Consider the following 22,840-nt stretch of genomic DNA (forward strand, 5'->3'; position numbering starts at 1 on the left):
AGTTACACCCATACACAAGCATTACAATGGCCTAGGAGGAAGGTGGACTATAGGATCTATGGCAAGGGCATGAAGCCCTTGCCCCCAGCTACGGACTTTGAGCTGACTTTAGGTGGAACTCTTTTTTGATCCCAGCTGTTAACATTTATTGTTATCCCAGTTGGTTCCTGCCAGCCCTTCCAGGTTTGCATTCCTATGTTTTGTGTACTTACTTCCCTATTTTCTTCTGTATAAATAGTCTGATGCTCAATTTGACAATTCGCATTCAGATACCACACTACCTTGTGTCCGTGTCTGTTTGTCACCCCACATTTGCCGAATCCTCGCTTACCTGCAACCAGAGACCCATTCCCCGCAGATCAGGGACCCCAGAAAAGTCCGTCTGCGGCAATTGAACATGCTTCAAAAATAAGACTGGGAAGTTATTTTGTAGACAAACTACCAATTTCCAAAGTTGGGTGTTTAAGGCTCCTGCCCTGTCCTGTGGAGCAAGTTGAGCCTGCTACTTCAACTGGCTTAAGAACTCTGTATTTTGTGTTCCTAGGACATTTCATGTTCAGAAAGTGCCTTGTGACTTCATTACTAGCTTTAGGATCTGTGGTGTGCAGTTACAGCCAAAGCTAGCTGACTCCTACTTGTAATGCAGTGTGGAGTCATTGTACTCATACTTGCTGGATCTCAGTTGGCAATATGGGCTATGGATTAGTTGATGTGATGGCTATTCCTGGAAATTAATTACAGACTGATGAGGGTTAAATATAAGGAAGAGTGCTCTCATATTTAAAAATGATCTTTAACAAAAAAATTATGAGTATGGGTGATTATCCTCGTGTATGTCTGTGGACAATGGGTGTTACAACCCCTGATGCTGACAGTTGTGAACTGATGTATGAGTGTTAGGAGCCCAGGTCATCAGGAGGAGCATAAATCCCAATGTCATCAGGAGACACTGCAGTAACCACTGTCACTTCTGTGACAGTGATTGTGATAATAAAACCACTTGTTTAAGCAATTTGTTGCTGAAAGATTCCTAGGCCCGGCGAGGACTGCTTCTTTATTGACTGGAACCAGCCCTGCTTGGCTGCCAATATGTTTATTCTTAATTGACATTTGTCCAGCACTAACTCTAACCCCAAAGATAACCAGCCACTTAAAATGGAAAGAAAATTCTAAAGGTAAAAAGTCAAAATGCAAATTGCATGCCAGGCAGCAGGACAGTCAGAGCCTCCCTTGAGAAATGAAAACCTAACTGTATCGTGTAGTCACCCACTGTGCTTCCATTTAAATACCCTGCTTGGAATAGCATAAGACCAGATGCCTGTGCACAACCCAGACCATGAGTTAAGTCTTTTCCCTGATGCTGACATTGCTTCAGGCCTTCCCTCCTGCAAGCAGACATTAATGTAATGTCAGTTACTGTAGACACCCAGGGTGCTGCTCCAAGGACTGAACCAGGAAGAAGAGAGACAGCTGAGCAGGCAGTATAAGGAGCATCACAGTTGAGGCATTTGCTATCCAACCTCAAAAACAGAAAAGAGGTGGTGTTTTCTGAGGTGTGGAGAAAAGAAGATGCTTACATAATTTTGATGGGATATAAATAATTACAGTCATTAAAAGTACAAGCACGACAATTCCTTTAGAAATTTAGCAACAGGGAACATTACCAAAGTCATGGGCTCATACTTGCTCTGTTTGTGGTAGTGAATCCTTATCTTATGGGCGACTCACACCTTCACATTCACAGCAGGATAACTCCTAATAACCAAGATACAAAATCAAGCTACCGTTCATCAATGGACAAATGAAAACACAGCAGACACACAAGGAATGTTAGCTACTCCGCCCTTTCTAAAAAGTGTGATTTCACTTGAAATCACTGGAACGAAGAAGCTGAGGTCAAGGTGGTAAGTGAGGTGAACCAGCCACAGAGGGACAAATTCCACAGTGCTTCGCTTATGTTGTGCAATCTTTGCATTCGATTGGCAGTAGTAGCAGAGAACAGTGGGGTCACCAAGGGCTATGGATGGAGGGGGACAGCCACCGTAGTTACATTGACTTAGCTACCCCATGAAACATACATAAACAAAGAATGCCATCAAACCATTTACTAGGAAACCTTGGAATCTATGTGTAGAAAATGGGAACAAAGAGCCCTCTAGGGCGTTTCCGTAGTGTAGTGGTCATCACGCTCGTCTAACACGCGAGAGGTCCCCGGTTCGAAACCGGGCGGAAACAACGTTATATTTTCAGACTCTTGAGTTCACTCCCTACACTTTTGAGAAGTTAGAAGATTTTAGCCTTGACAGGCATGGTAACTTGTGTGGGGGGAAAAAACAAAAACACAAAAAACAATGGAGTCATTTGGCATAAATAAAAGTACAAGAAAACTCTAATGTGTCTTGGGGGATTAGCTCAAATGGTAGAGCGCTTGCTTAGCATGCGAGAGGTAGTGGGATCAATGCCCGCATCCTCCAGTTATTATGTTAATTAGATTTAGGACCGAACATTACACTTTGCTCTCACACTCTAAACAAAAGTTTCAGCACACACTCACTTGCCAGTTTCTCACAACCACATTGTGCACCCTCTAGTTTGTGTATTTGACAATTGGATTGGAGCGTCTCTATTTCTTCCTTCATTCGACAGACACTGGTGCAGAACCTCTTCTGTTTAACCAGGTTTAGGCTTTTCCTCTTAAACCACTTCGTACTTGTAAGTTCTCTGCCCGCCTCTCTGGAATCTTTTCCTCGTTCATCTCTTTGCTCACTCACCCGCGTTCTTGGTGGGTTTTTGTGCTCTCACCGATCTGCACGGCCGACAGCATCGCATGGTCCAACTTCTTCTTGGCCTGAATGAGATGTGGCTTTCCCACTAGTCTCAATTTTCCATTTCTAAATTCTGCCACCTGCCCAGGTTCTCTCAAAAGCTCTCCAGCGACTACAACGTTCTCCTCGAGGTGTCTCCATGTAACCAGGCTCTCCCCAACCTTCTGCCATCTGTGTGTTTTACACGCATGCGATTCCACTGCGGTGCAGCGCTGCGTGTCAGTGCGGGAATCCCTACTCCCGCGCTTCTTTCCATTAACTCTTCCCTCCACCACTCCGCCCGAGGTGCATTTCTTATTCTTTCCCTGTGACAGGTTTTCGCCTCTCCTCTATAGTTTGTATCTCTATTTTCGTTGCATTTCTCAAAGTTCTCTTAGTTAATGTGGATCTGTAACTTCAAGACTACACTTTAACAAGGTTATAGTGTTTGACTTGGATTGTAAAATGAGAGAAAACAGTTCCGTGGTTGTTTCTGTAGCTCTGGAATAGGAGACCATTCCCAGGGGCCCAGTCTAAATTCAAGGCTGTAGAGGTCGGGAGACCTCAAAATGTTGGAGATGAAAGAGTTCTAGGACACCTGCCTAGGAAGGCTGTTAACAGGGAGTGGAACCAGTCCATGAGAAAGAAGTCTGTTGCTGTCAACAAGGCTGAAAGGAGCTGGAGATCTAGAGAGCACTTGGACATCAGACATGGAATTGCAGATTTTGGAATTTGCCCAGCTGATTTTTCATCTTGTTGGTCCAGTATTTGTTCACTGGGCTCCCTTTCAGAACAATAATGTATATCCTGGGTCACTGCATGCTAGAAGTATGTGATCTGCTTTTTTCATTTTAATTTGACAGGGAATAACAGTTAAGAGATTGCATGAATCTCAGAAGAGACTTTGAAATTTGGACTTTAAAGGAAGTTTGAGATTGTTATAAACAATAGGGACTCTTGAAATTGAACTGAATGCATTTCAGCATTATGATATGGCTACTAGCCTACGGTGGTGAGGGAGTGAATTGTGGTGGTTTGAATATCAATGGCTCCCATAGAGTTTGATGATAGACATGGGTTTGGATGCTTGATCCATAGAAAATGACATTATCAGGAGATGTGGCCTTGTTGGAGAAAGTGTGTCACTGTCGGGGTGGATTTCTATGCTCAAGCTATGCCCAGTGAGACACACCGTCTTCTTCCTATTGCCTGTGAATCAAGATAGAGAATTCTCCAGCATCATGGCTGCCTTCACACTGTCATGCTTCTTGCCATGAAGATAATGGACTAAACCTCTGAAACTGTAAGCCAGCCTCAATTAAATGTTTTCCTTTATAAAAATCGCCGTAATCATGATGTCTCTTTACAGCAATAGAACCTTAAGACACTAAAATGGGGGAGGGGGGAGGTGTCTGTGTGTTGTTGGCTGACTCAAAGAAAGAATCGTTAAGCTATTTGCATGCAGTTTCGCAAATGGCCATAAGGAGGCGGCAGATGCCCCGGGATAATAGTAAATTAATTATATAACTGTCAAAGTTAAATTACAGAGTTACATCTATATCTCTTAGATGGCTTACTTACCCTTTCCAATTAGGCTTACAAGATGCCACATCACCCATTATAGAGGAATAAATAAGTTTTCTTGACCATACACAAATAATTTTATTCCTTATTAGCGCTCTAGTTATTTCACTTATATTAACAAGTGATCTATGGCTGCTGGAAATCAAAGTCAGGTGCTCTGGAAAAGCAGCTAGTGCTCTAACATGACAATTTCTTTAGAAAATGAGAAGAGAGCCACAGAGCCTGTCCCTCACTGAGCACATAGCCACAGTAGTGGAATCAAGGTGTTCTGAAACATTCAGTGACTTTTTTAGACACTCACGCCTTCACATTCACAGCAGGATTACTCCTAATAACCAAAATACAAAAATCAAGCTACTGTCTATCCATGGACAAATGAAAACACAGCAGACTCCGCCCTTTATAAAGAGGCTCTGTCACTTGCAATCACTGGAATGACGAAGCTGAGGACATGGTGTTAAGTGAGGTGAACCAGTCACAGAGGGACAAATTCCACAGGACTTTGCTTACAGTGTACAGAGTGTTCAGTTGGCAGTGACAGAGTAAGAGTAACGGCTAGGGATGGAGAGGGATAGCCACCGTAGTTACTTTGAACCCCATGATAACACACATATACAAAGAATGTCAACATCCTGTCATTTACTAAAGAAGTTTTGAACGCATCCGTAGAAACTAGGAAAATACATGAATACAGGGTGTTTCCGTAGTGTAGTGGTCATCACGCTCGCCTAACACGTGAGAGGTCCCTGGTTTGAGACTGGGCGGTTTTCTTTTTCTTCTTTCTCACTTTCTTTTGTGTGTTTAAATTCTCAGCTCATTCACTACACTTTTAGGCAGTCAGGACAATCTCAGCTCCACCGTTTCAGCCTACGCTGTCATGATGTCATGATATCATGCTGTCATGCTGTCATGCTTTCCTGCTTCATAGCTATATCAGATACCTGTGTGAGGACCAGTGGAGACAATTAGCATAAAAGGAAATAGAAAAAAAGGCTTACCTTAGGTCGGGGGATTAGCTCAAATGGTAGAGCGCTTGCTTAGCATGCGAGAGGTAGTGGGATCGATGCCCACATCCTCCAGTTAACCTTTATGTTATCTTATGCACCACGACTTGGAAGAGTGCTCGCTTCCTCTAAATTGAGGACTGAAACTACCCTCCTAAGCTTTAGTCTTGGGCTTTCCTCAGACACTCTGAAGATAAAATAGAGGTTTTCACATCCACGTCATGTACTCGTTTACATTTGACAAATGTTTCTGAGCGTCTCCATTTGTCCTTCCACTCGTCAGACTTTTAGTCAGAACCCAGGTTTAGGCTTTTCCTCTTAACGGTGCTGCGTTCTCTTGCGTCTTTGGAACCTTTCTTTTTCTCGTCCATCTCTTTGCTAACTCAACCGCGTTATCGGAGGATTGTTTTGCTCCTCACCCGAGTTACCCACAGTACAGCACTGCCTGGAGTTCAGCATTTCATGGACTAAACTCCACTCGGCCTGAGCGCCATGTGGCGTCCTCCCCACTAGTCTCAATTTTTCATTTCTAAGCTCTGTTGAGAGGGGAGAGGGGAGAGGATGAGAATCTTTCCTTAACAAGTTGCTGTGAACATTTGAGCCATCTGCCCAGTTTCTCTCCAGAGGCCACAAGATGCTCCTCGAATGTCTCCGGGTTGTCAGGCTCTTCCAACCTCATTCCCTGACTGAGTTTTACACGCGCCGGATTCCCCTGCGGTGCACTGCTACTTCTTAACTCTGGGATTCCTACTCGTCTCCCTCCCTCCGCCCTGTGCGCCGGCCAAGTCACATTAATCCTTCTCTGTAGCAGGATTTCGCCTCCTACTATGATTTTTATCTTTGCTTAGTTGCATTCCTTGCGTTTGTCTCCGTTGGTGTGGCTCTGTAACTTCTAGATCACACTTGAACAAGGATACAGTGCACGTCTCAGTGCACGTCTTGGAAGGCAAAGTAAAATAAGTGGTGTTGGCGTGTGTTTCCGTAGTGTAGTGGTCATCACGCTCGCCCCACACGCGAGAGGTCCCCGGTTCGAAACCGGGCGGAAACATTACTTGCTACTTTCTTTTCTTTTTTTTTTTTTTTTCCTGAAGTCCTCAGATTTTCAACAGAGTAAGCACCGCATGCACTGTAGGGTGCTTCCCTCTGAGTCCCAGATTAGGCATAGATCACACCCAAACACCAATTTTCAAGTACAAACCAAATACAAAGAGATCCATTATTAAGCAAGGCAAAGAGACAAGGTGGCTGAATCTGAAACCAGCAGAGACCACAGTAAAGAGCTTTGCAAGTGTTAATTTTAAGACAGAAAAAACGGAGGTCTGTGTTAGAATGAGCTAGGACTTGGTAAATTCTGATTGGACATTTTAATCAGTTAGTTTAAAAAAAAAAATGAATTTTGACCTTGATGTTTTGATAGTTGGACCTTGGTGTTCAGTCACACAAATGAATCAGTAGGCACATAAGGGACTAGACCTTGGGGGTCAGCTTTGGAAATGTAATCTAACGTCTTATCAAGGGGGAGAAGGACAAAAGGCTAAAGCTGTCGGCACCATTGTTTGTCATGCCCCGGCCTGCTAGAGCTTTTCACCATGTTTCTTGACCAGACCTTCGGGAGCACACTCTCCATGCTCTTTCTGGAAAAAAAAACAAAGGAAGCCACACCGTTCCCCTGCCACCAGGAATTTGTTGGCGCTCCACATTTTTCCATGTCCACTTCCCTCTCGCACTTTTCTCGTAGAACAGTAGTTCTCGGCCTTCCTAATTATCTATCTTAGGATCTTACTGCTGTGAGCAGACACCATGACCAAAGCAACTCTTACAAATGACATTTAATCGAGGCTAGCTTACTTCTAATAGTGCCACTCCCTGGGCCAAGCAAATACAAGCCATCGTACTAATGTTGAGACCTTTTAATACAGTTCCTCATGCTGTGCTGACCCAGAACCACAAAATTATATTCATTGCCAATTCACAGCTGTAATTTTGCTAGTTATGAAACGTATGTAAATATCTGTGTTTTCCTGTTGTCTTAGGCAACTCCGTGAAAGGGTCATTCGAAAACTCCCCCGCCCCTCAGGAGTTGCAACGCACAGGTTGAGAACAACTGTGTTAGAAAGTGGACTCGATGCTCTGGTCCTGAAAGGCTTTTGAACTGATTGTCTGTGAGAACCTCAGGCCTGCATTTTCAGATTCATCAGCCATGTAGACCTGGAGACCAGGAAGCTGCTCCTGGGTTCGAGTTCTGAGATACAATCTGCAGGTTTACCTGTACCTCCGCACCTCAGGTGAAGAACCTTCCAACCCATATAAGGAAGAAAACAGCAGAGTCTGGACATACAGCTCATTTGCACACTTTTCTGCTAGGTGAAGTGCTGAAACACACACCCTAGAAGGGCCTGCTGACATTGCGACAACTTGCTCTGTTGCCTTTAGAAGCTATAGTGGCAAGAGCATACTCGGTTGCTCTTTTTCCAAAGGAGAATTTCCTCCTGAAGCCTGGACCTAAATGGCAGCCTGGTCTGGAATGCCCTGACAGAGTCCCAGGGTAACAGAGCCCCAGATCTGGGACAAGAGACTTTTCAGGAGTTCAGTCTGAATTCAAGGCCGGAGAGGTTGGGAGATTAGATATCTGGAGTGTTAACGGGTGAGTTACTGTGCAGACCTGGTAGAGACAGGGGAGTTGGGGCCGAGGAAGAGCTTAGTATTTGATACTCAACCTCTGCTTCCCAATTCAGGTCTTGATACTTCCCAACTCTGGGACCCTGAGAAAAACACTCAATTTACCTGAACCTTCATTGCTTCTGGAAAGGGCAGATATGGCTAAGTCCTTAGTTGTCCCTCACCGTGTTCCCTCCTTTACCCTTGTCTTCCATCCAAGTACCTATTTAATTCTAGTCTAGTTTCTTCTTTGTCCCTCCATAGCTACTGTCTTCTGTTTCCCCTTCCTGTGAGATCCTCTCCTACACCCTAGTTCTTTACTGGGTACCTAATCTCTGTGGTTTTTTTTCAGATTGTAGCTCACGTATCAAAAGCTTAAAAACAAAATCCACATAAAAGATAGCAAACAATATTAGTCTTTTGCATCTGGTTTACCTCACTCAGGATTATTTTTTCTACCTCCATCCATTTAACTGCAAATTTCAGAATATCATTTCTCTAAAGAGCAGTGCAGGAATGAGGATTAAAAAGAAGAAAAAGAAAAAGAAAAAAGACAGTTAAGACAAAATTGTAGCATGACCCTAGCCAGTTCTGAGGCTGAGGTAGGTTTATTTTTTTCCCAAACTGCTTTTATAGCATTTTAATTACATGCAAGTGTCAGTTCTAGGTTGAGGAACAAGACAATAAACACAAATAGTCAAGGAACAAGCAAGGCAATAAGCAAAGACCCACGACCATTCCCTCGGCCACTGTTTCTAAGGGCTTATCAGGATGACCAAGATATCTGAGCCTACTTCCCCATCCTAGCCCAAAGTCATATTCATGCCTGAAGCTCATTTCCTTGTCCTCAGCCAATGTCAGATTCCTGCCAAGCAGCCGCAAAAGCTCTCCGCGTTGTCTTTCATTTTTTTGAGAACCTTCTGTTTAGTTTCATATGTCACTTTAAAATAGGGTTATTTGTTTTCTTGATGTCCAGTTTTTGTTCCAGTTTTGTTTAGTTCCTCATATATTGTACTTACTAACCCACTTTGAGATGTATAATTTGTAAACAACTTTCCCCTTCCTGTAGCCCGCTGTTTTGACAAATGATGTGCCCTTTGCTGTACAGAGGTTTTTAGCTTCACGAGGTTCCGTTTTATTAATCTTACTGCCTTGCTGTCAGTGTCCTATTCTGAAAGCCCTTTCCCAAGACAATGAATTCAAACCTTTTCCCTACTCTATAATCTATCAGATTTTGGGTATCGGGAGTTAAGTTGTGTGGAGGGTGATAGATGTAGATCTATTTTTATTCTTGTATATGCAGCTGTCCAGTTTGTCAAGCACCATTTGTTGGAAATTCTGTCTTTTCTCCATTTTGTGGTTTTGGCTTCTTTGTTAGCAATCAATTGTCCATAGGTGTGTGAAGTTATGCATGAATCTTCAGTTCAATTCCATTGATCAACCCCTCAGGTTTTGTGTGGACACCACACTGTTCTTATTACCATGGCTTCATAATACAACGTAAAATCTGGGAGGTGATATTTTTAGCAGTTCTTTTATCACTCAGGATTATTTTAGCTATCCTGAGGTTGGTTTTTGTTCTGTTTTGTTTTAATTCCCATATAAACTTAAAGATTTTTTTTAATTTCTATGAAGAATTGCATTGGAATTTTGATGGGTATTGAGTTAAATCTGTAAAGTGCTTTTGGCAAGATGCCATTTTCACAATATCAATCCTACCAATCCATAAGCATGGTAGGCCTTTCCATCTTCTAGTGTCTCCATTTTCAGCTTATTTCTTCAATATCTTAAAGTTTTTATTTACACACTTTCACCTTCTTAGTTAGAGTCATCCTAGGATATTAATTTGAGGCTATTGTGAAAGGTATTGTTCCCCTGATTTCTTTCTCCATTCGTTATTTGTTTGTAGAAGGGCTGCTGGTTTTTAATATGTTAATTTTGTATTCAACTGTGGCTGAAACTGTTTATCAGCTATAGCTGAGTCCTGATGCAGTCTTTAGGGGATTTTCTGTATAAAATCATGTCATCTACACATAAAGATATGTTGACTTCTTTTCCTATTCACATCCTTTTGATCTGCTTCAGTTTTATGTTCTTGTTAAGAAGTTCAATTAGTACATTGAATAGATATAGAAAGAGGGGGCATTCTTATCTTGTTCCTGAAAAAGCTTTAAGTTTCTATTTAGGTTAGTGTTGGCTGTGAGCTTGCTGTAAATTGAAGTGTATTAAAGGGTATGTTTTGCATCCCTAGTTTCTTCAGGACTTTTATCATGAAAGGGTGCTGGATTTTCTGCATCTAATGAATGAAGGTATTTCGTATCCTTATTAGTTCATCTATGTGGTGCACTGTATTTATTGATCTACCACCCTTGCATCTTTGTAATGAAGCCAACTTTGATCATGGTGCATAATCTTTATATGTTCTTGGATTCAACTTGCAAACCTTTTATTGAGAATTTTGTGACTATGTTCATAAATGATATTGATCTGTAAATTTTTTGTTGAGTCTGAAGAGTTTTGGCATTGAAATAATACTAGCTTTGTTAAAGGAATTGGTGTTACTTCAGTTGCTATTTTTGAAATAATTTGAAGAGTGCTGTTTACTCTGCTTTGAAGGTTTGGTAGAATTCTGCACTGAATCCACCTGGGTCAGGGCTTGCTTTTTTGGGGGGGGGGGAGACACTTATTCTTAGTAGAGGTTATGGGTATGTTTAAATTGCTTATTTGATCTTGAATTAACTTTGGTAGATGATACATATCAAACTTTTCATCCATTTCTTATTGGCATTCCAATTTGGTGGGAGAGAGATTTTTCAAGGCGTGTCCTTGTGATCCTCTGAGTTCCCCCAGTCTCTGTTATAATGTTCCCATTTTCACTTCAGCTTTTGTTATTATGGATCATCTCACTGTCTGTTAATTCATTTTGCTAAAATATTGCCAATCTTACTGTTTTTCTCAAAGAACCAACTCATTCTATTAACTCTTTGTATTATTTCTGTATGTATATTTGCTTGTTTCTATTTCATTGACTTCATCCTGGAGTTTGATTATTTCTTGCTGTTTTCTCTTTGGGGCTGTTATTCCTTCTTGTTGTTCTAGAGCTTTCAGGTGTCACTAAGATACTGCTGTGACATCACTCCATGAGTGTGTGTGTGTGTGTGTGTGTGTGTGTGTGTGTGTGTGTAAGAAATGCTTAGTGTTATGAACTTGACTCTTAGAACCACCTTCCTTGTGTCCAGTGTGTCTGTGTATGTGGTATTTTTATTTCCATTCATTTTAAAAAGAGATTCCTTTCTTGGTTTCTGTCTTGACCCATTTTTTCATTCAATAATGAGTTATTCCGTTTCCATGAGTCCATATTCCCTCCTTTGCTTTAACCCACAGTGGGCAGAAAAGAGGAAAACTGTTATTTCAGTTTTCTTATATCTGTTGAGACTTGCATTCTGTCCTGGTATGTGGCCATTTTTGGAGCAAGTCCCATGAGAGGCTGAAAATAAAGTGTGTTCTTTAATGCTTCGTTAGAATGATCTGTAGATGTCTGCTAGGTCCACTTGACTTATGATGTTAACGGCAGTATTTCTGTTTAGTGTTTTTCTTGCTAACCTGTTTATTGAGGAAACTGGGGAATAGAAACCACCCACTATCATGTGTGTTATAAATTTGTGATTTCAGCTATAGTAGTATTTCTAGTATGAATTTTGGTGGCCTTGTGTTTGGTGCATAACTGTTTGCAACTGCAATATTCTCTTGGTGGGTTTTTCCTTTAAAGAATATGTAGTGTCCTTCCCTATCACTTCTGGTCAGTTTTGATTAGAAGTCTATTTTGTCTGATATTAAAATAAGTGTACCTGCTTACTTTTTGGGACCATTTACTTGGAACACCTTTTTCATCCTTTTACCATGAGATGCTGTCTATCTTTTGACAATGAGATTTATTTCTTACATTCAGTAGGAAGATGGATTCTGTTTTCTAATCTCTTAGTCTGTTATTGATAACCCCTGATATCCGTTGTGAGGTTCCCCCTCTCTTTTGCTTTACTTGCTGTTCTGGGATTTTTTTTTTCTGTGTCTATTTGGATGTGGCTCATCTCATCAGAGTGAAGTTTCCCTCTAATGTTTTCTGTAGAGCTGGATTGGTAGACAGGAATTATTTTTTAAAAAAAAAATTGTGGAATGTCGTTCTTTTCTCATTAGCTATGATTGACAGTTTTGCTGGGTATAGCAGTCTGGGCTGGCATCCGTAGTCTCTCTGGCATTATGGAACATCTGTCCAGGCCCTACTGGCTTTGAGAGTGTCCATTGAGAAGTCAGGAGTTATTCTAAGGAGCATGCCTTTATAAGATTAATCTTTTTATCTTGCGACTTTAAAAATTGTTTCTTTGGTCTACATATTCAAAGTTTTGAATATTAGGAGACTGGGGACTTTCTTTTCTGGTCCTGTCTATTTGGTATTCTGTGAGCTTCTTCTACTTGAACAGGTGCCTCCTTCTTTAGATTTGGAAATTTTTCTTCTGTGATTTTGTTTAAAAAATGCTTTGTCAACCTTTGATTAGTTGTCATAGATTTTTTTTTTAACTAGATGTTTTTAGTGTTACCATTTTCTTTGACTGAGCTATTTACTCTACTTTGTTCTAAAATTCTGTCAATTGTCTTGTAATCTGCTGATGAGGCTTACTTTTGAGGTTTTGTTTGACATCTAACCTTTTTTATGTCCAGTTTAGGTTTTCTTCAGTGATTCTATTTCTGCTTTCCTGTCTTGAAATGTTGTTCTTATCTCATTGTCTTAGGGTTTCTATTGCTGTGAGGAAGCACCATGACCACGGTCACTCTGATTAGGTTGGAGATGGGCTACAGTTCAGAGGTTTAGTTCTTTATCAGGATAGGGGAAGCATGGTAGCGCTCAGGCAGACATGGTGCTGGAGGAGCTGAGAGTTCTATTTTTTGGATCAGCAAGGAGCAAGAAGAGTGTGTGCCATTAGGCCTGGCTTGTGCTTCTGAAACCTCAAAGCCCACCTTCAGTGACGCATTTCCTCCAAAAAGGCCACATCAGCTCCAACAAGGACACGCATCCTAATCCTTTCAAATATAGAGCTTATAGAGACCACTTCTTTTCAAACTACCACATTCATTTAACTGTATTTTTACACTTTACAGTTAGGCATTTTTCTTATCTTTTTTAAGGTTAAGGTCCTTAAACACATTCATAATTACTATTCTAAAGCCCTTGTCTTAAGCTTTTTTGCATATATTGCATTTCTCAAGGCCTGTTTCATTAAGGTTATTGGCTTCCCGGGAAGGCATACTGTCTTGCCTGTCCATTTGGCAGAGAAGTTATGATACTTGAGGCGTTTCTTGGTGTAGTTATCTGTTCCTGTCTTTATTGGGTGGGTTTTCTGTTCTTTGGTTGCTGTCGCCCACTCTGGATCCTTGGCAAGTGTGGCGGCCGTGGGCTTCCTGGTAGAGAGGGGTTCTGTAGCTTGCTGGGTGATACGAAGGAATGAGGAATCAGAGGGGCAGTGGGAAAGAGCTAGTGGACCTGGGTTGACACCGGTTCCCACAGGGTGGAGGTCGGGTCGGGTCCGGGCTCCCGCAGGCACATTTAAAGAGTGCTTGTGTTTACAAATGTTGAGTCCGAACCTTTTCTGTGAGACCATCTTAGGGCCCCCTCTTCCCCCCTTAAACTGAGCTGCTCTGTCCGCCATTCTGGAATTTTCCCCACCTTCGTCCATCTTTTACCCATTCTAAGTCATGGTAGGAGTTTTTTCTTCGCCTCACCGACAGTGAGCTACCGGGCACTGCTGCCGCCAACATCGTGAGGACAAAAACTCTATTCAGCCTGAGTGGAACCTGGCCCCCTCTCTACTAGTCTCAATTTTCCATTTCTAAGCATCTTCCCTTAACATGATGCTGTGACTGAGTCACCTGCGGAGCGTCGCTCAAAAGCTCCCTGGAACCTACATCGTTCTCCTCGAAGTGTCTCCAGTTGATCAGACTCTTCTATCCTCCTCCTTTCTCTGTGTTTGACATGTTAGGGATTTCCCTGAGATGCACAGATGAGTCTTCACTCCTACGACAAGCTTCTCCATTCGCTGAGCTCTTTCCCTTTTTCACTCCGTGGAAGTCACAACTTTTAATCCTTCCCTGTACAGGATGTCGCCTCTCCACTGTGACTTTTTAATCTTTGGTTTGTTTGCATTGTAGTTCTCACAGATAAGATTTTAGCAAATTTACTGTATCTTGGATAGTAACGTGACGGAATCAGGAAAGTGGAGGGTTTCCGTAGTGTAGTGGTTATCACGCTCGCCTCACACGCGAGAGGTCCCCGGTTCGAAACCGGGCGGAAACAGTACTATTTTTTTTCTCACTTTCTCTTGTGCTTTCAGAGTCTCAGCTCATTCCCTACACTTCTGGGGAATTAAGACAATCTCAGCTCTACGGTTTCAGCCTTCACTGTTATGTTTTCCTGAGTCCAAGCTATACCAGGTACCTGCGTGATGCTAAGTGAAGACGCTCAGCATAAAAGACTACACAAAAATTCCTCGTTATGGTGGGGGATTAGCTCAAATGGTAGAGCGCTCGCTTAGCATGCGAGAGGTAGTGGGATCGATGCCCACATCCTCCAGTTATTTTCACAGCATGTTTCCAGTGAAAGCCTGACAATCTGCTTTTCCAATTTTGGAATTTGGAGACTTAAAAAAAGTCTTACGCTTTTGCTCCCTTTAGCACACACACACTCGCTTGCCAGTTTCTCATACCCACATCATGTACTCCTTAGTCTTTGCATTTGATAAAAGTTTGTGAGTGTCTCTATTTGCTCTTTCACACGCCAGACACTGGGTCAGAACCTCTTCTGTGCCACCACACATATCCTTAGCTTCTTTTTCTTTTTATAAAACACAAAAAAGGGCAGTTGTAAGTGAACCTGCTCACTCAGCCCAGAGGGGCTTGTTTATATGAATCCCAGACTTTAAAGTATGTAAGAGCTGGAATGTAGTAGCTTAGTGGCATGATGCTTGCTTAGCATACAAAGCCCTATTTCAATCCACAGCACGTTAAACCTCGGAGAAATATCTGAAACATCTGACTTAACATTACATCGTCTTAATATTTGCCTTCTATAATGTAACAGGGAAGCTCACTAAAAGGATCATTGTAAATGCCACAACACAGACCTCTGCTAGGCTCCCTGGGACTGCTGGGAGGGACAAAACTCAGGTTCAGAAAACTGGAAAGCTCTCGGCTGGAAGATCCTTTGGACCTCACTAAGCAGCTGGATATTGATGAAGGACTTGGGGTTCTGAACCCGACATTCCTCAGGTCAGTGTCTCTAGATTAACAGAAGGTAGAAAACAGAAATGAAGGAGCAGCCAGAGGCAAGGACTGGGTTTTCCTGGTAGCATTACCCAGCCTTCTAATGCACACAGCTTTGCAGGAAGTCTGTGTGAAGTCAGTGTGACTGAAGAGGAGGTTCCCTGAGGGAAACGTGGCAAGAAGAAAGACCCAGGTACTCACTGCTGTTTCCCACTGCTTCCAGATTGATTCCTTCTGGTTCTTTACAAAATATGAAGTGTGCTTTCAGGACACGAAATAAGAACGCAGCTAGACGGCACAGTGCAATCAAAAGGAAACACATTCAATGTGGTATGCCTTACACAGCTATACAGAGTAGATCTGTGCCATATTCGTTTCGTCTTTTATTTTTATTTTGAAGGCAAAGCACAGTAGCTAAAACATATGTGGTGCCGGCGGTGGTGGCGCACGCCTTTAATTCCAGCACTTGGGAGGCAGAGGCAAGCGGATTTCTGAGTGAATTCCAGGACAGCCAGAACTGCACAGAGAAACCCTGGTCGAAAAAAAAAAGTGTGGCCCGTACGGGGATCGAACCCGCGACCTTGGCGTTATTAGCACCACGCTCTAACCAACTGAGCTAACCGGCCAGATGTGGAGTTGGCCCCTACGACCTCTACAGATATTTAACGGTAAAGTTGTCAAAAGAAAGGGTTTCATTTTGTTTTTTGAAATCTTAAGATTTTCTTAAAGATGTAAAGATTGACAAACCCCTCCTTTTTCTAAGTAGAAAGTTTCTATGAACAGAAAGAAAATTCTGTACGACAGCACACAAATGTCACTCACTCCTCAACTTGGTCTGTACGACCCTGAGACTCGCCCTACAGTACAGTCCACTGGCTCAGTCGACGTACAAACTGCAAGCCAGCTGTAAACTGGCCGAGACCGAGTTCCGCAGCCCACTTCTTCCTCTTACACACAAGTGACTATTGGAAGTCTTGCCAGTTTTAATCAACTTCAGAATACATTCTCCAAAAACATTCAGATAACGCGGAGGGTGGCAGGCCTCCTCCAGATCAAGCCTCTCTACTGGGCTGCTAGCTAGTGGCGGGGATTCCTGACCAGCGGCGGAGTTGCCGGGTATGTGTTCCCAGAAGATCTGCGTTGCTCCAGGCCGGCGGGACGTGGTCTCTCTGGACACTGTCGCGGTCCGTGGAGTCGCCGCGTGTTGAGAAGAGTGCAGGACCAGCGCGCCCTAGTCCGTCTCAAGGACGAGTCCTCTCGGCCCATCCACGCCTGTCCTGGGTCGCTGCTATGCCAAGCTCCGCTGAGCTTGAACTGGGATTTACTTATTGTCACTAGACCTGTAGCTGTTCCAGAAGTTTTGGGAATCCCGGCGCTTCGTGGCATTTTTTATCTGCCTCAGTGGAAACCGAAAGAGGCGACAGGGATACCCTCCGTGTCATTCGGTCTTTCTTTAATGAAGTCGCGAAGGAGATGGGAACTTGGTATTCTGAAATGAATATTTTCGGGTCGCCCAATCTTGGTGACAACGAATATCTGTGACTCCGAGGTCGCCCGCAATCTCCAAGTCTGTAACTGAAGAGGCCAACGCAGCACATCAGCATACACCTATAGTCGTTTGTTCTTCAGGGATCTTTGGTGAAAAGACACTCTTAGTCCTTTTCTCTAGGGACTCTCAGAGCTCCATTCCCCTAACTGGTGGCCTTACTGTTGGCCTTACTGTGGCTACAGCCACAAAAGTAGACACGAACAAGGGAGGATTTTAAAAAGCGCGACGCGTGGGGCGTGAGGCACGGCTCCTTGAAACGTCCCAAGCCACTGCACTAAAACTGCATTTACCGCCAGGTTCCCGGACTGCCGGTCCAAGAGCTCTGTTGGCCTTCATTTCACCAACTCCCTGTCCCCGTTATTGATCCAGTAATTCACCAAGGTTAGAAAACCTGTGTGTGTGCAAGGGAGGTTGTCTCAGGAAATCCTTGTCCCACAAGCCCCTTGAATTGCGTATTAGACTGGATTATCCAGACTACCGAGCCTCTACCAAAGTGCGGCTTTTAGGCAAAGTGGGCTTAATTACAATATTTTAGCAGGATAATTTCTTCTGATCCCCAGAATTAAAAATAAAAATTTTTAAAAATACCAAGTATGCCTCTCCTTCCTCTTGAGAGGCACAGACGGGGGCTATTCAGAAAGTCACAGGCCAAAGAGATACGACTATTCCCAAAACAAAAACAAAAATAACAAACCCACACCAACAATAGAGAGCGGTTATCCTCTTAAATGTACACACGTGTATGCAACATAATGAAAATATATTTATACCTTTTTATCTTGGGTTTAAAAATTTAAAATTGTGTTGTGTGTGTTCATGCACATGAATACAAATGTCTAAGGAAACAGAAGAGGACATCCCATTCCTTGGGGCTAGAGTCACGGGTGTTTTGGGGCTGCCTGGTTGGGCGCTGGGAACCGACTCTGTTCCTCTTCATGAGAAGTGTGTGCTCTCAGCCAGCACTACAGCATCGTTGCACAATTATAACATCTTTCTCTGTTCACAGAAACTTGGTGAGACTCTGGATTAACCACCAGCCATGTGACTTAGCTCACTTATCTAGAGCACAGCCAGCCTGCTGCAGAGGCTCTTGGGTTCCTAAGGGCTGGCTGCCTTCAGGGGCTTCTGCAGGTCCCTGCCCCTGCCCTTACCCTCTGTGTCTTTCCCCATCCCATCTCATGCAATTGACTCGACTCCTCGCAACTGTGGGATGTGACTCATAAAAGAAGACACGCTCAATTAATTCCATGGGTCCGTACAATCATTTTCTCCTATTCTTAGCAGATAGCTAGATAAACTAGGGTCCTCGAGGTTGTCGCCCCACCCCTACCTGTCACATGAAGTTTAATGGAAGCCACCTGCTAATGTCTGTGCCCATCAGTCACTTTGAGGAAAATGCTCTCCCACTAGCGATGTTTCTTAGATAACGGTTTTTCAGACACTGACTCTGTTCATCCTTTTCTGAAGCTACACTCTCCAAGGTTTTTAAGCTACCTGGCTAGCAGTTCTTTATTCCACAAATCTTAAACAAACCTCCTCCCTGAAAGTTACAAACCTCAGCACTGTTGAACTTGAGAGTAAAAATATAAGCACCATACTTGATGCTATTTCATGGGATCCTAAAAGCCCTGTATAATAAGTGAGTGCCTTCTGTGGTATTCCTTAAATGCTGCCTTCTGTGGTATTACCTTAAATGTAGATAGATGTAAACTGTTTTTTGTTGTTGTTGTACAAATTTACATAATTCTGTTTGGGGTTTGTAACAGATTAAAAGCAGACGACATATGGCCCGTACGGGGATCGAACCCGCGACCTTGGCGTTATTAGCACCACGCTCTAACCAACTGAGCTAACCGGCCAACTGAGCGCTAAGCTTCTATCTAGCCCTATAAATGTACAACGTGTACTTGTCAGTTGAATTTTTTTTTTTTTTTTTTAAAGAATTTTCATTTTTCTTGCCTTTCTTTACTTCGATTTTCAAGATTTCTTGGAGCTGGAAAAAGTTACATACCTCGCGTTGTTGTGACTAGAAGTTTCTCTGAGCAGAAAGAAAGTTCTGTAAGAGAGCAACAAATAGCTCGTTGCAATGATTCCTGACCTTTTTTGTGGAACCCAGAGATACTGGTCACAGCTGGTCACAGCAGTTTACTGGCTCAGTAGTCATACAGACGACAAGCCGATCTCTAGCCACAACGGAGTTCGCCTGCTGCACAGTTCTCCTCGTTGTCCCTAAGTGACTATTTGATAACCTTTCCTATGTTACTGAATTTCGGAATCCTCCCGCCAAAAACATTTGGGTAACACAGTGGGATTCTCCATGCTCATTCCGTCCTCCTTTAATGAAGTAGCGAAGGAATCAAAAACTTGAGATTCTGAAATGAGTATTTCAGGTCACCCAAGAAATACGTCTGGCACTTAACGGCGACAAAAGGGACAAGGCGATTCTCACGGGGTCGGACTGAGCCAGCGCTGACCACTGCAGAACCCGATGCCTGGGTTTCCCTTCTACCAGGATAAAAGGACCCAGCTTGAAGCCTCCTCATCCTGACGTCTAAGGCAGTCCCTCGTCGCTGAGACAAGGAACCTTGGTGACAACTAATATCTGTGACTCCAAAGTCGCCCACAACCTCGAGTCTGTAACTGAGGAGACCAACGCTGCGCATCTACCTCCACCTCCCCAGTCGTTTGTTCTTCGGTGAAAAGACGCTGTTCTTCCGTTCTTAGATGAAAAGACATCGTTGGTCCTGTTCTCCAGGGACCCTCTGAGCTACAGTCCCCTAACTGGTAGTCTTGCTGTGGTGACAACCACAAAGTAGACACGAACAAAGGAGGATTCGGAAAAAAGCGCGACGCGTGAAACGTGACGCACGGCTCCTAGAAACGTCACAAGCCACTGCACCACACTAAACTCAAAACTGTTTTTACAGCCAGGCTGTCTCCGACGGCCGGTCCACAAGCTCTGCCGCGTCGTTTCACCCTGTCAAGGATATTGATTCAGTAACCGTCCAAGGTTAGAAAACCCGTGAGCGTGCAGCTGAAGAAGACCTTCCAAAACCTTCTCTGAAGTTAACCCCCGAAATCCTCGCCCTACATGCCCCAGGAATTGCGTCTCCGATTGGATTATCAAAACTACTGAGCCTGCCGAGTGTGCACAGCGGACTTGGGCACAGCGAGCTTGATTACATGTTAGCAGGGTAGTTCATTTCTTTGGGAGATGTGGGGAAATGGAAATCTCACTCACTGACCTAGAATGAGAGGGGAGAGATGAGTGCCAGCACCCTGCTCTTTATGTCCTTCCCTCTCCAACCTGTGTCGTGGAGTATTCACCAGAGAAGACTTCTTGGACATGAATTTCAGGCAACTGAAAGTCTTCATTAGCCGGCAGTGACCACACTGAGTTTCAGGATCCAAGTGTAGCACCGAACCTTTCACAGGGTGAGCCTTTAAGCACAAAAACCATGTCATGGATTGACATACTTCAGTTAACAAAAACAGCCAGAAGCAGAACTACAGAAGCCAAAAAAGCAAAGTTTTAGAGCCTTTTCCAGAAGTATAGACTTTGATTGATTAGGTCTTTGTTTCTGTTTAGCAAGTCTACATGTTGAGTTTTTGTCCTGAATGGTACTTCCACCATGGACTCTGTTGTGCTAAGGTCTGGGGGCCTACTAAGGTCTGGAGCCCTGTTATAGCACTAAACTTCCATGGGCATTGTTCTCTGGTAAGTATCTTCAAGTAGGGTGTATTTGCTGGTTAAAAAAGCAAATAAAATCATACATACATACATTCATACATGCATATCTTTTATATTAAAATATAAATAAAAGCTGGGTGGTGGTGGTACATGCTGTTAATCCCAGCACTTGGTAGGAAGAAGCAGGCAAATTTCTCTAAGTTTGAAGTCAGCCTGGTCTACAGAGGGGACTTCAGGACAGCCAGGGCTATAAAAAGAAACCCTGTCTCAAAAAAATAAAATAAAATAAAAACAGTTTATATATACACGTGTACATGTCTGCTCATATGTAAAGACCAGGGAACAACATGCCCTTCTTAAGTCACCATTGGGTGTTCTGATTTTTGTTTGGGGACAGTATTCCTTTGGCATGCTGACTAGGCTAGACTAGTCCAGGGAGCCCCAGGCACCGTCCTGTCTCTGCCTGTCTACAGTAAGGACTACACACACAGCCCAGTACACCAGGTCTTTTTTCCTTTTTAAATTTTGAAGATCAAACTTGGATCTAAAGAATGGCTTGCGTCTTCCTAAGTGACAGTATATCTGATGAGCACTGTTACAAGTCTGGCTCTCGTACCCACCCTCTTCCCAGATGATTTCCTGCTTGTCTTCCTTCTGAATGCCTGACCTACACTCAGGCAATCTAAAAGAATACTTTTCCTAAGCTCCCTGAGCAGAGTTTGTGAATATAAATAAAACAAAGGTTGTCACAGGCATACTTCATCAATGGCATCTCTTGACTCAATTTCCAAGCCATTTCCCACCTTATATTCACAGGCTGAAGTCTGGCTTTCTGACAAAATACTAATTTTTTTTTTTTAACTGAGTCCCTAAAGAATTCTAAACCTGGGTATGCAAATGTCATTTAGAAAACTACTATCTTCTGGATACACATATACACACACACAAATTTTGTTTGCTTTTTTGGATATGTATTTTATATATCTATATGTACATATAAGCGACATGTTTTAATATGTGTATATATTATTTTGCTCATTTAAATTTCTTTTTTCTTCTTCTTCTTCTTCTTCTTCTTCTTCTTCTTCTTCTTCTTCTTCTTCTTCTTCTTCTTTTGTTTTTTTTTTTTCAAGACAGGGTTTCTCTGTATAGCCCTGGCTGTCCTGGAACTCACTTTGTAGACCAGGCTGGCCTTGAACTCAGAAATTCGCCTGCCTCTGCCTCCTGTGTGCTGGGATTAAAGGCGTGTGCCACCACGCCTGCCTTCATTTACATTTCTGTAGATGTTATGTGTAGATGCTATGTGTACTTGAGAACATGTGAGTGCAAATGCCTAAGGAGGCCAGAAGATATTGGATTGCCCTGACTAGGTGTTGGGAACCAAACTCCATTCCTTTGCAAATATGTGATCTCACCCCCCTCTACAATGTGGTTTTCAATTATAACATCTTTCTCTGTTCAAAGAAACTTGGTGAGACTCTGGATTAGTCACCAGCCATGTGACTTAGTGTGCTGCAGAGGCTCTTGGGCTCCTAAGGGCTGGCTGCCTTCAGAAGCTTCTGCAGGTCCCTGCTCAGGCCCTTACCACCTGTCTTTCCCCATCCCATCTCATGCAATTGACTCGACTCCTCTCAACTGTGGGATGTGACTCATAAAAGAAGACATGCTCTATTAATGCCATGAGTATATACAACCATTCTTTCCCATTCTTAGCAGAGCCTCATAAGCCAGGGTCCTCAAGCCTCACTCCCCAGGTACCTATAGCTCCATGGAAGGTACTTGCTAGTGTCTGTACCCATCAGTCACTCGGAGGACAATGCCCTTCTACTCTTCCCTAGTGACATTTCTTACTTAGATAAGGGTTTTTCAGACCCTGTCTCTGTCCACTTTTTTCCTCTAAAACTGTGCTCTTCTTAAATATTTCTAAATTACCTGGCTAGCATTTCTTCATTCTGAAAATCTTTATTTGTTTTATTTTGTTTGAGTCAGGTCTCTCTGTCTTGGCTGTCCTGTAGCTTAGCATGTAGATTATTAGGCTGGCCTTGTCATTCCACAGATCTTAAACAAAGTCGCTACCAGTGATGCTAGCTATGCTCAGAGAACATGACCATGTTTCAGTATTAAACCAGAGCCCTGCTTTGGTGAGAAACAGGTGTGGAACCCCTCTGAGCTCTGCACCTCCTCTACTCCCTTGACACTTGAATATCAAGACAGACTGCGGGGGAGGATGAAGCAGAGT

At 43.1% G+C, this 22,840-nt stretch overlaps 7 non-coding genes across 7 annotated transcripts; 5 read left to right on the forward strand and 2 right to left on the reverse strand.

The window, feature by feature from the left end:
- Positions 1-2,162: 2,162 nt before the first annotated feature.
- On the forward strand, positions 2,163-2,235 carry Trnav-aac. The gene has a single exon. It is a non-coding gene; the product is annotated as a tRNA-Val (tRNA).
- Positions 2,236-5,394: 3,159 nt separating this feature from the next.
- Positions 5,395-5,467, forward strand: Trnaa-agc. The gene has a single exon. It is a non-coding gene; the product is annotated as a tRNA-Ala (tRNA).
- A 900-nt stretch (positions 5,468-6,367) lies between these two features.
- Trnav-cac lies at positions 6,368-6,440 on the forward strand. Its single transcript has one exon. It is a non-coding gene; the product is annotated as a tRNA-Val (tRNA).
- A 7,883-nt stretch (positions 6,441-14,323) lies between these two features.
- Positions 14,324-14,396, forward strand: Trnav-cac. Its single transcript has one exon. It is a non-coding gene; the product is annotated as a tRNA-Val (tRNA).
- A 203-nt stretch (positions 14,397-14,599) lies between these two features.
- Trnaa-agc lies at positions 14,600-14,672 on the forward strand. The gene has a single exon. It is a non-coding gene; the product is annotated as a tRNA-Ala (tRNA).
- Positions 14,673-15,913: 1,241 nt separating this feature from the next.
- Trnai-aau lies at positions 15,914-15,987 on the reverse strand. Its single transcript has one exon. It is a non-coding gene; the product is annotated as a tRNA-Ile (tRNA).
- A 2,708-nt stretch (positions 15,988-18,695) lies between these two features.
- Trnai-aau lies at positions 18,696-18,769 on the reverse strand. The gene has a single exon. It is a non-coding gene; the product is annotated as a tRNA-Ile (tRNA).
- Between the last annotated feature and the right edge of the window lie 4,071 nt (positions 18,770-22,840).

Source organism: Mus pahari, chromosome 16 (genome assembly GCF_900095145.1).
Source record: "Mus pahari chromosome 16, PAHARI_EIJ_v1.1, whole genome shotgun sequence".
In the NCBI taxonomy this organism is placed as follows: domain Eukaryota; kingdom Metazoa; phylum Chordata; class Mammalia; order Rodentia; family Muridae; genus Mus; species Mus pahari.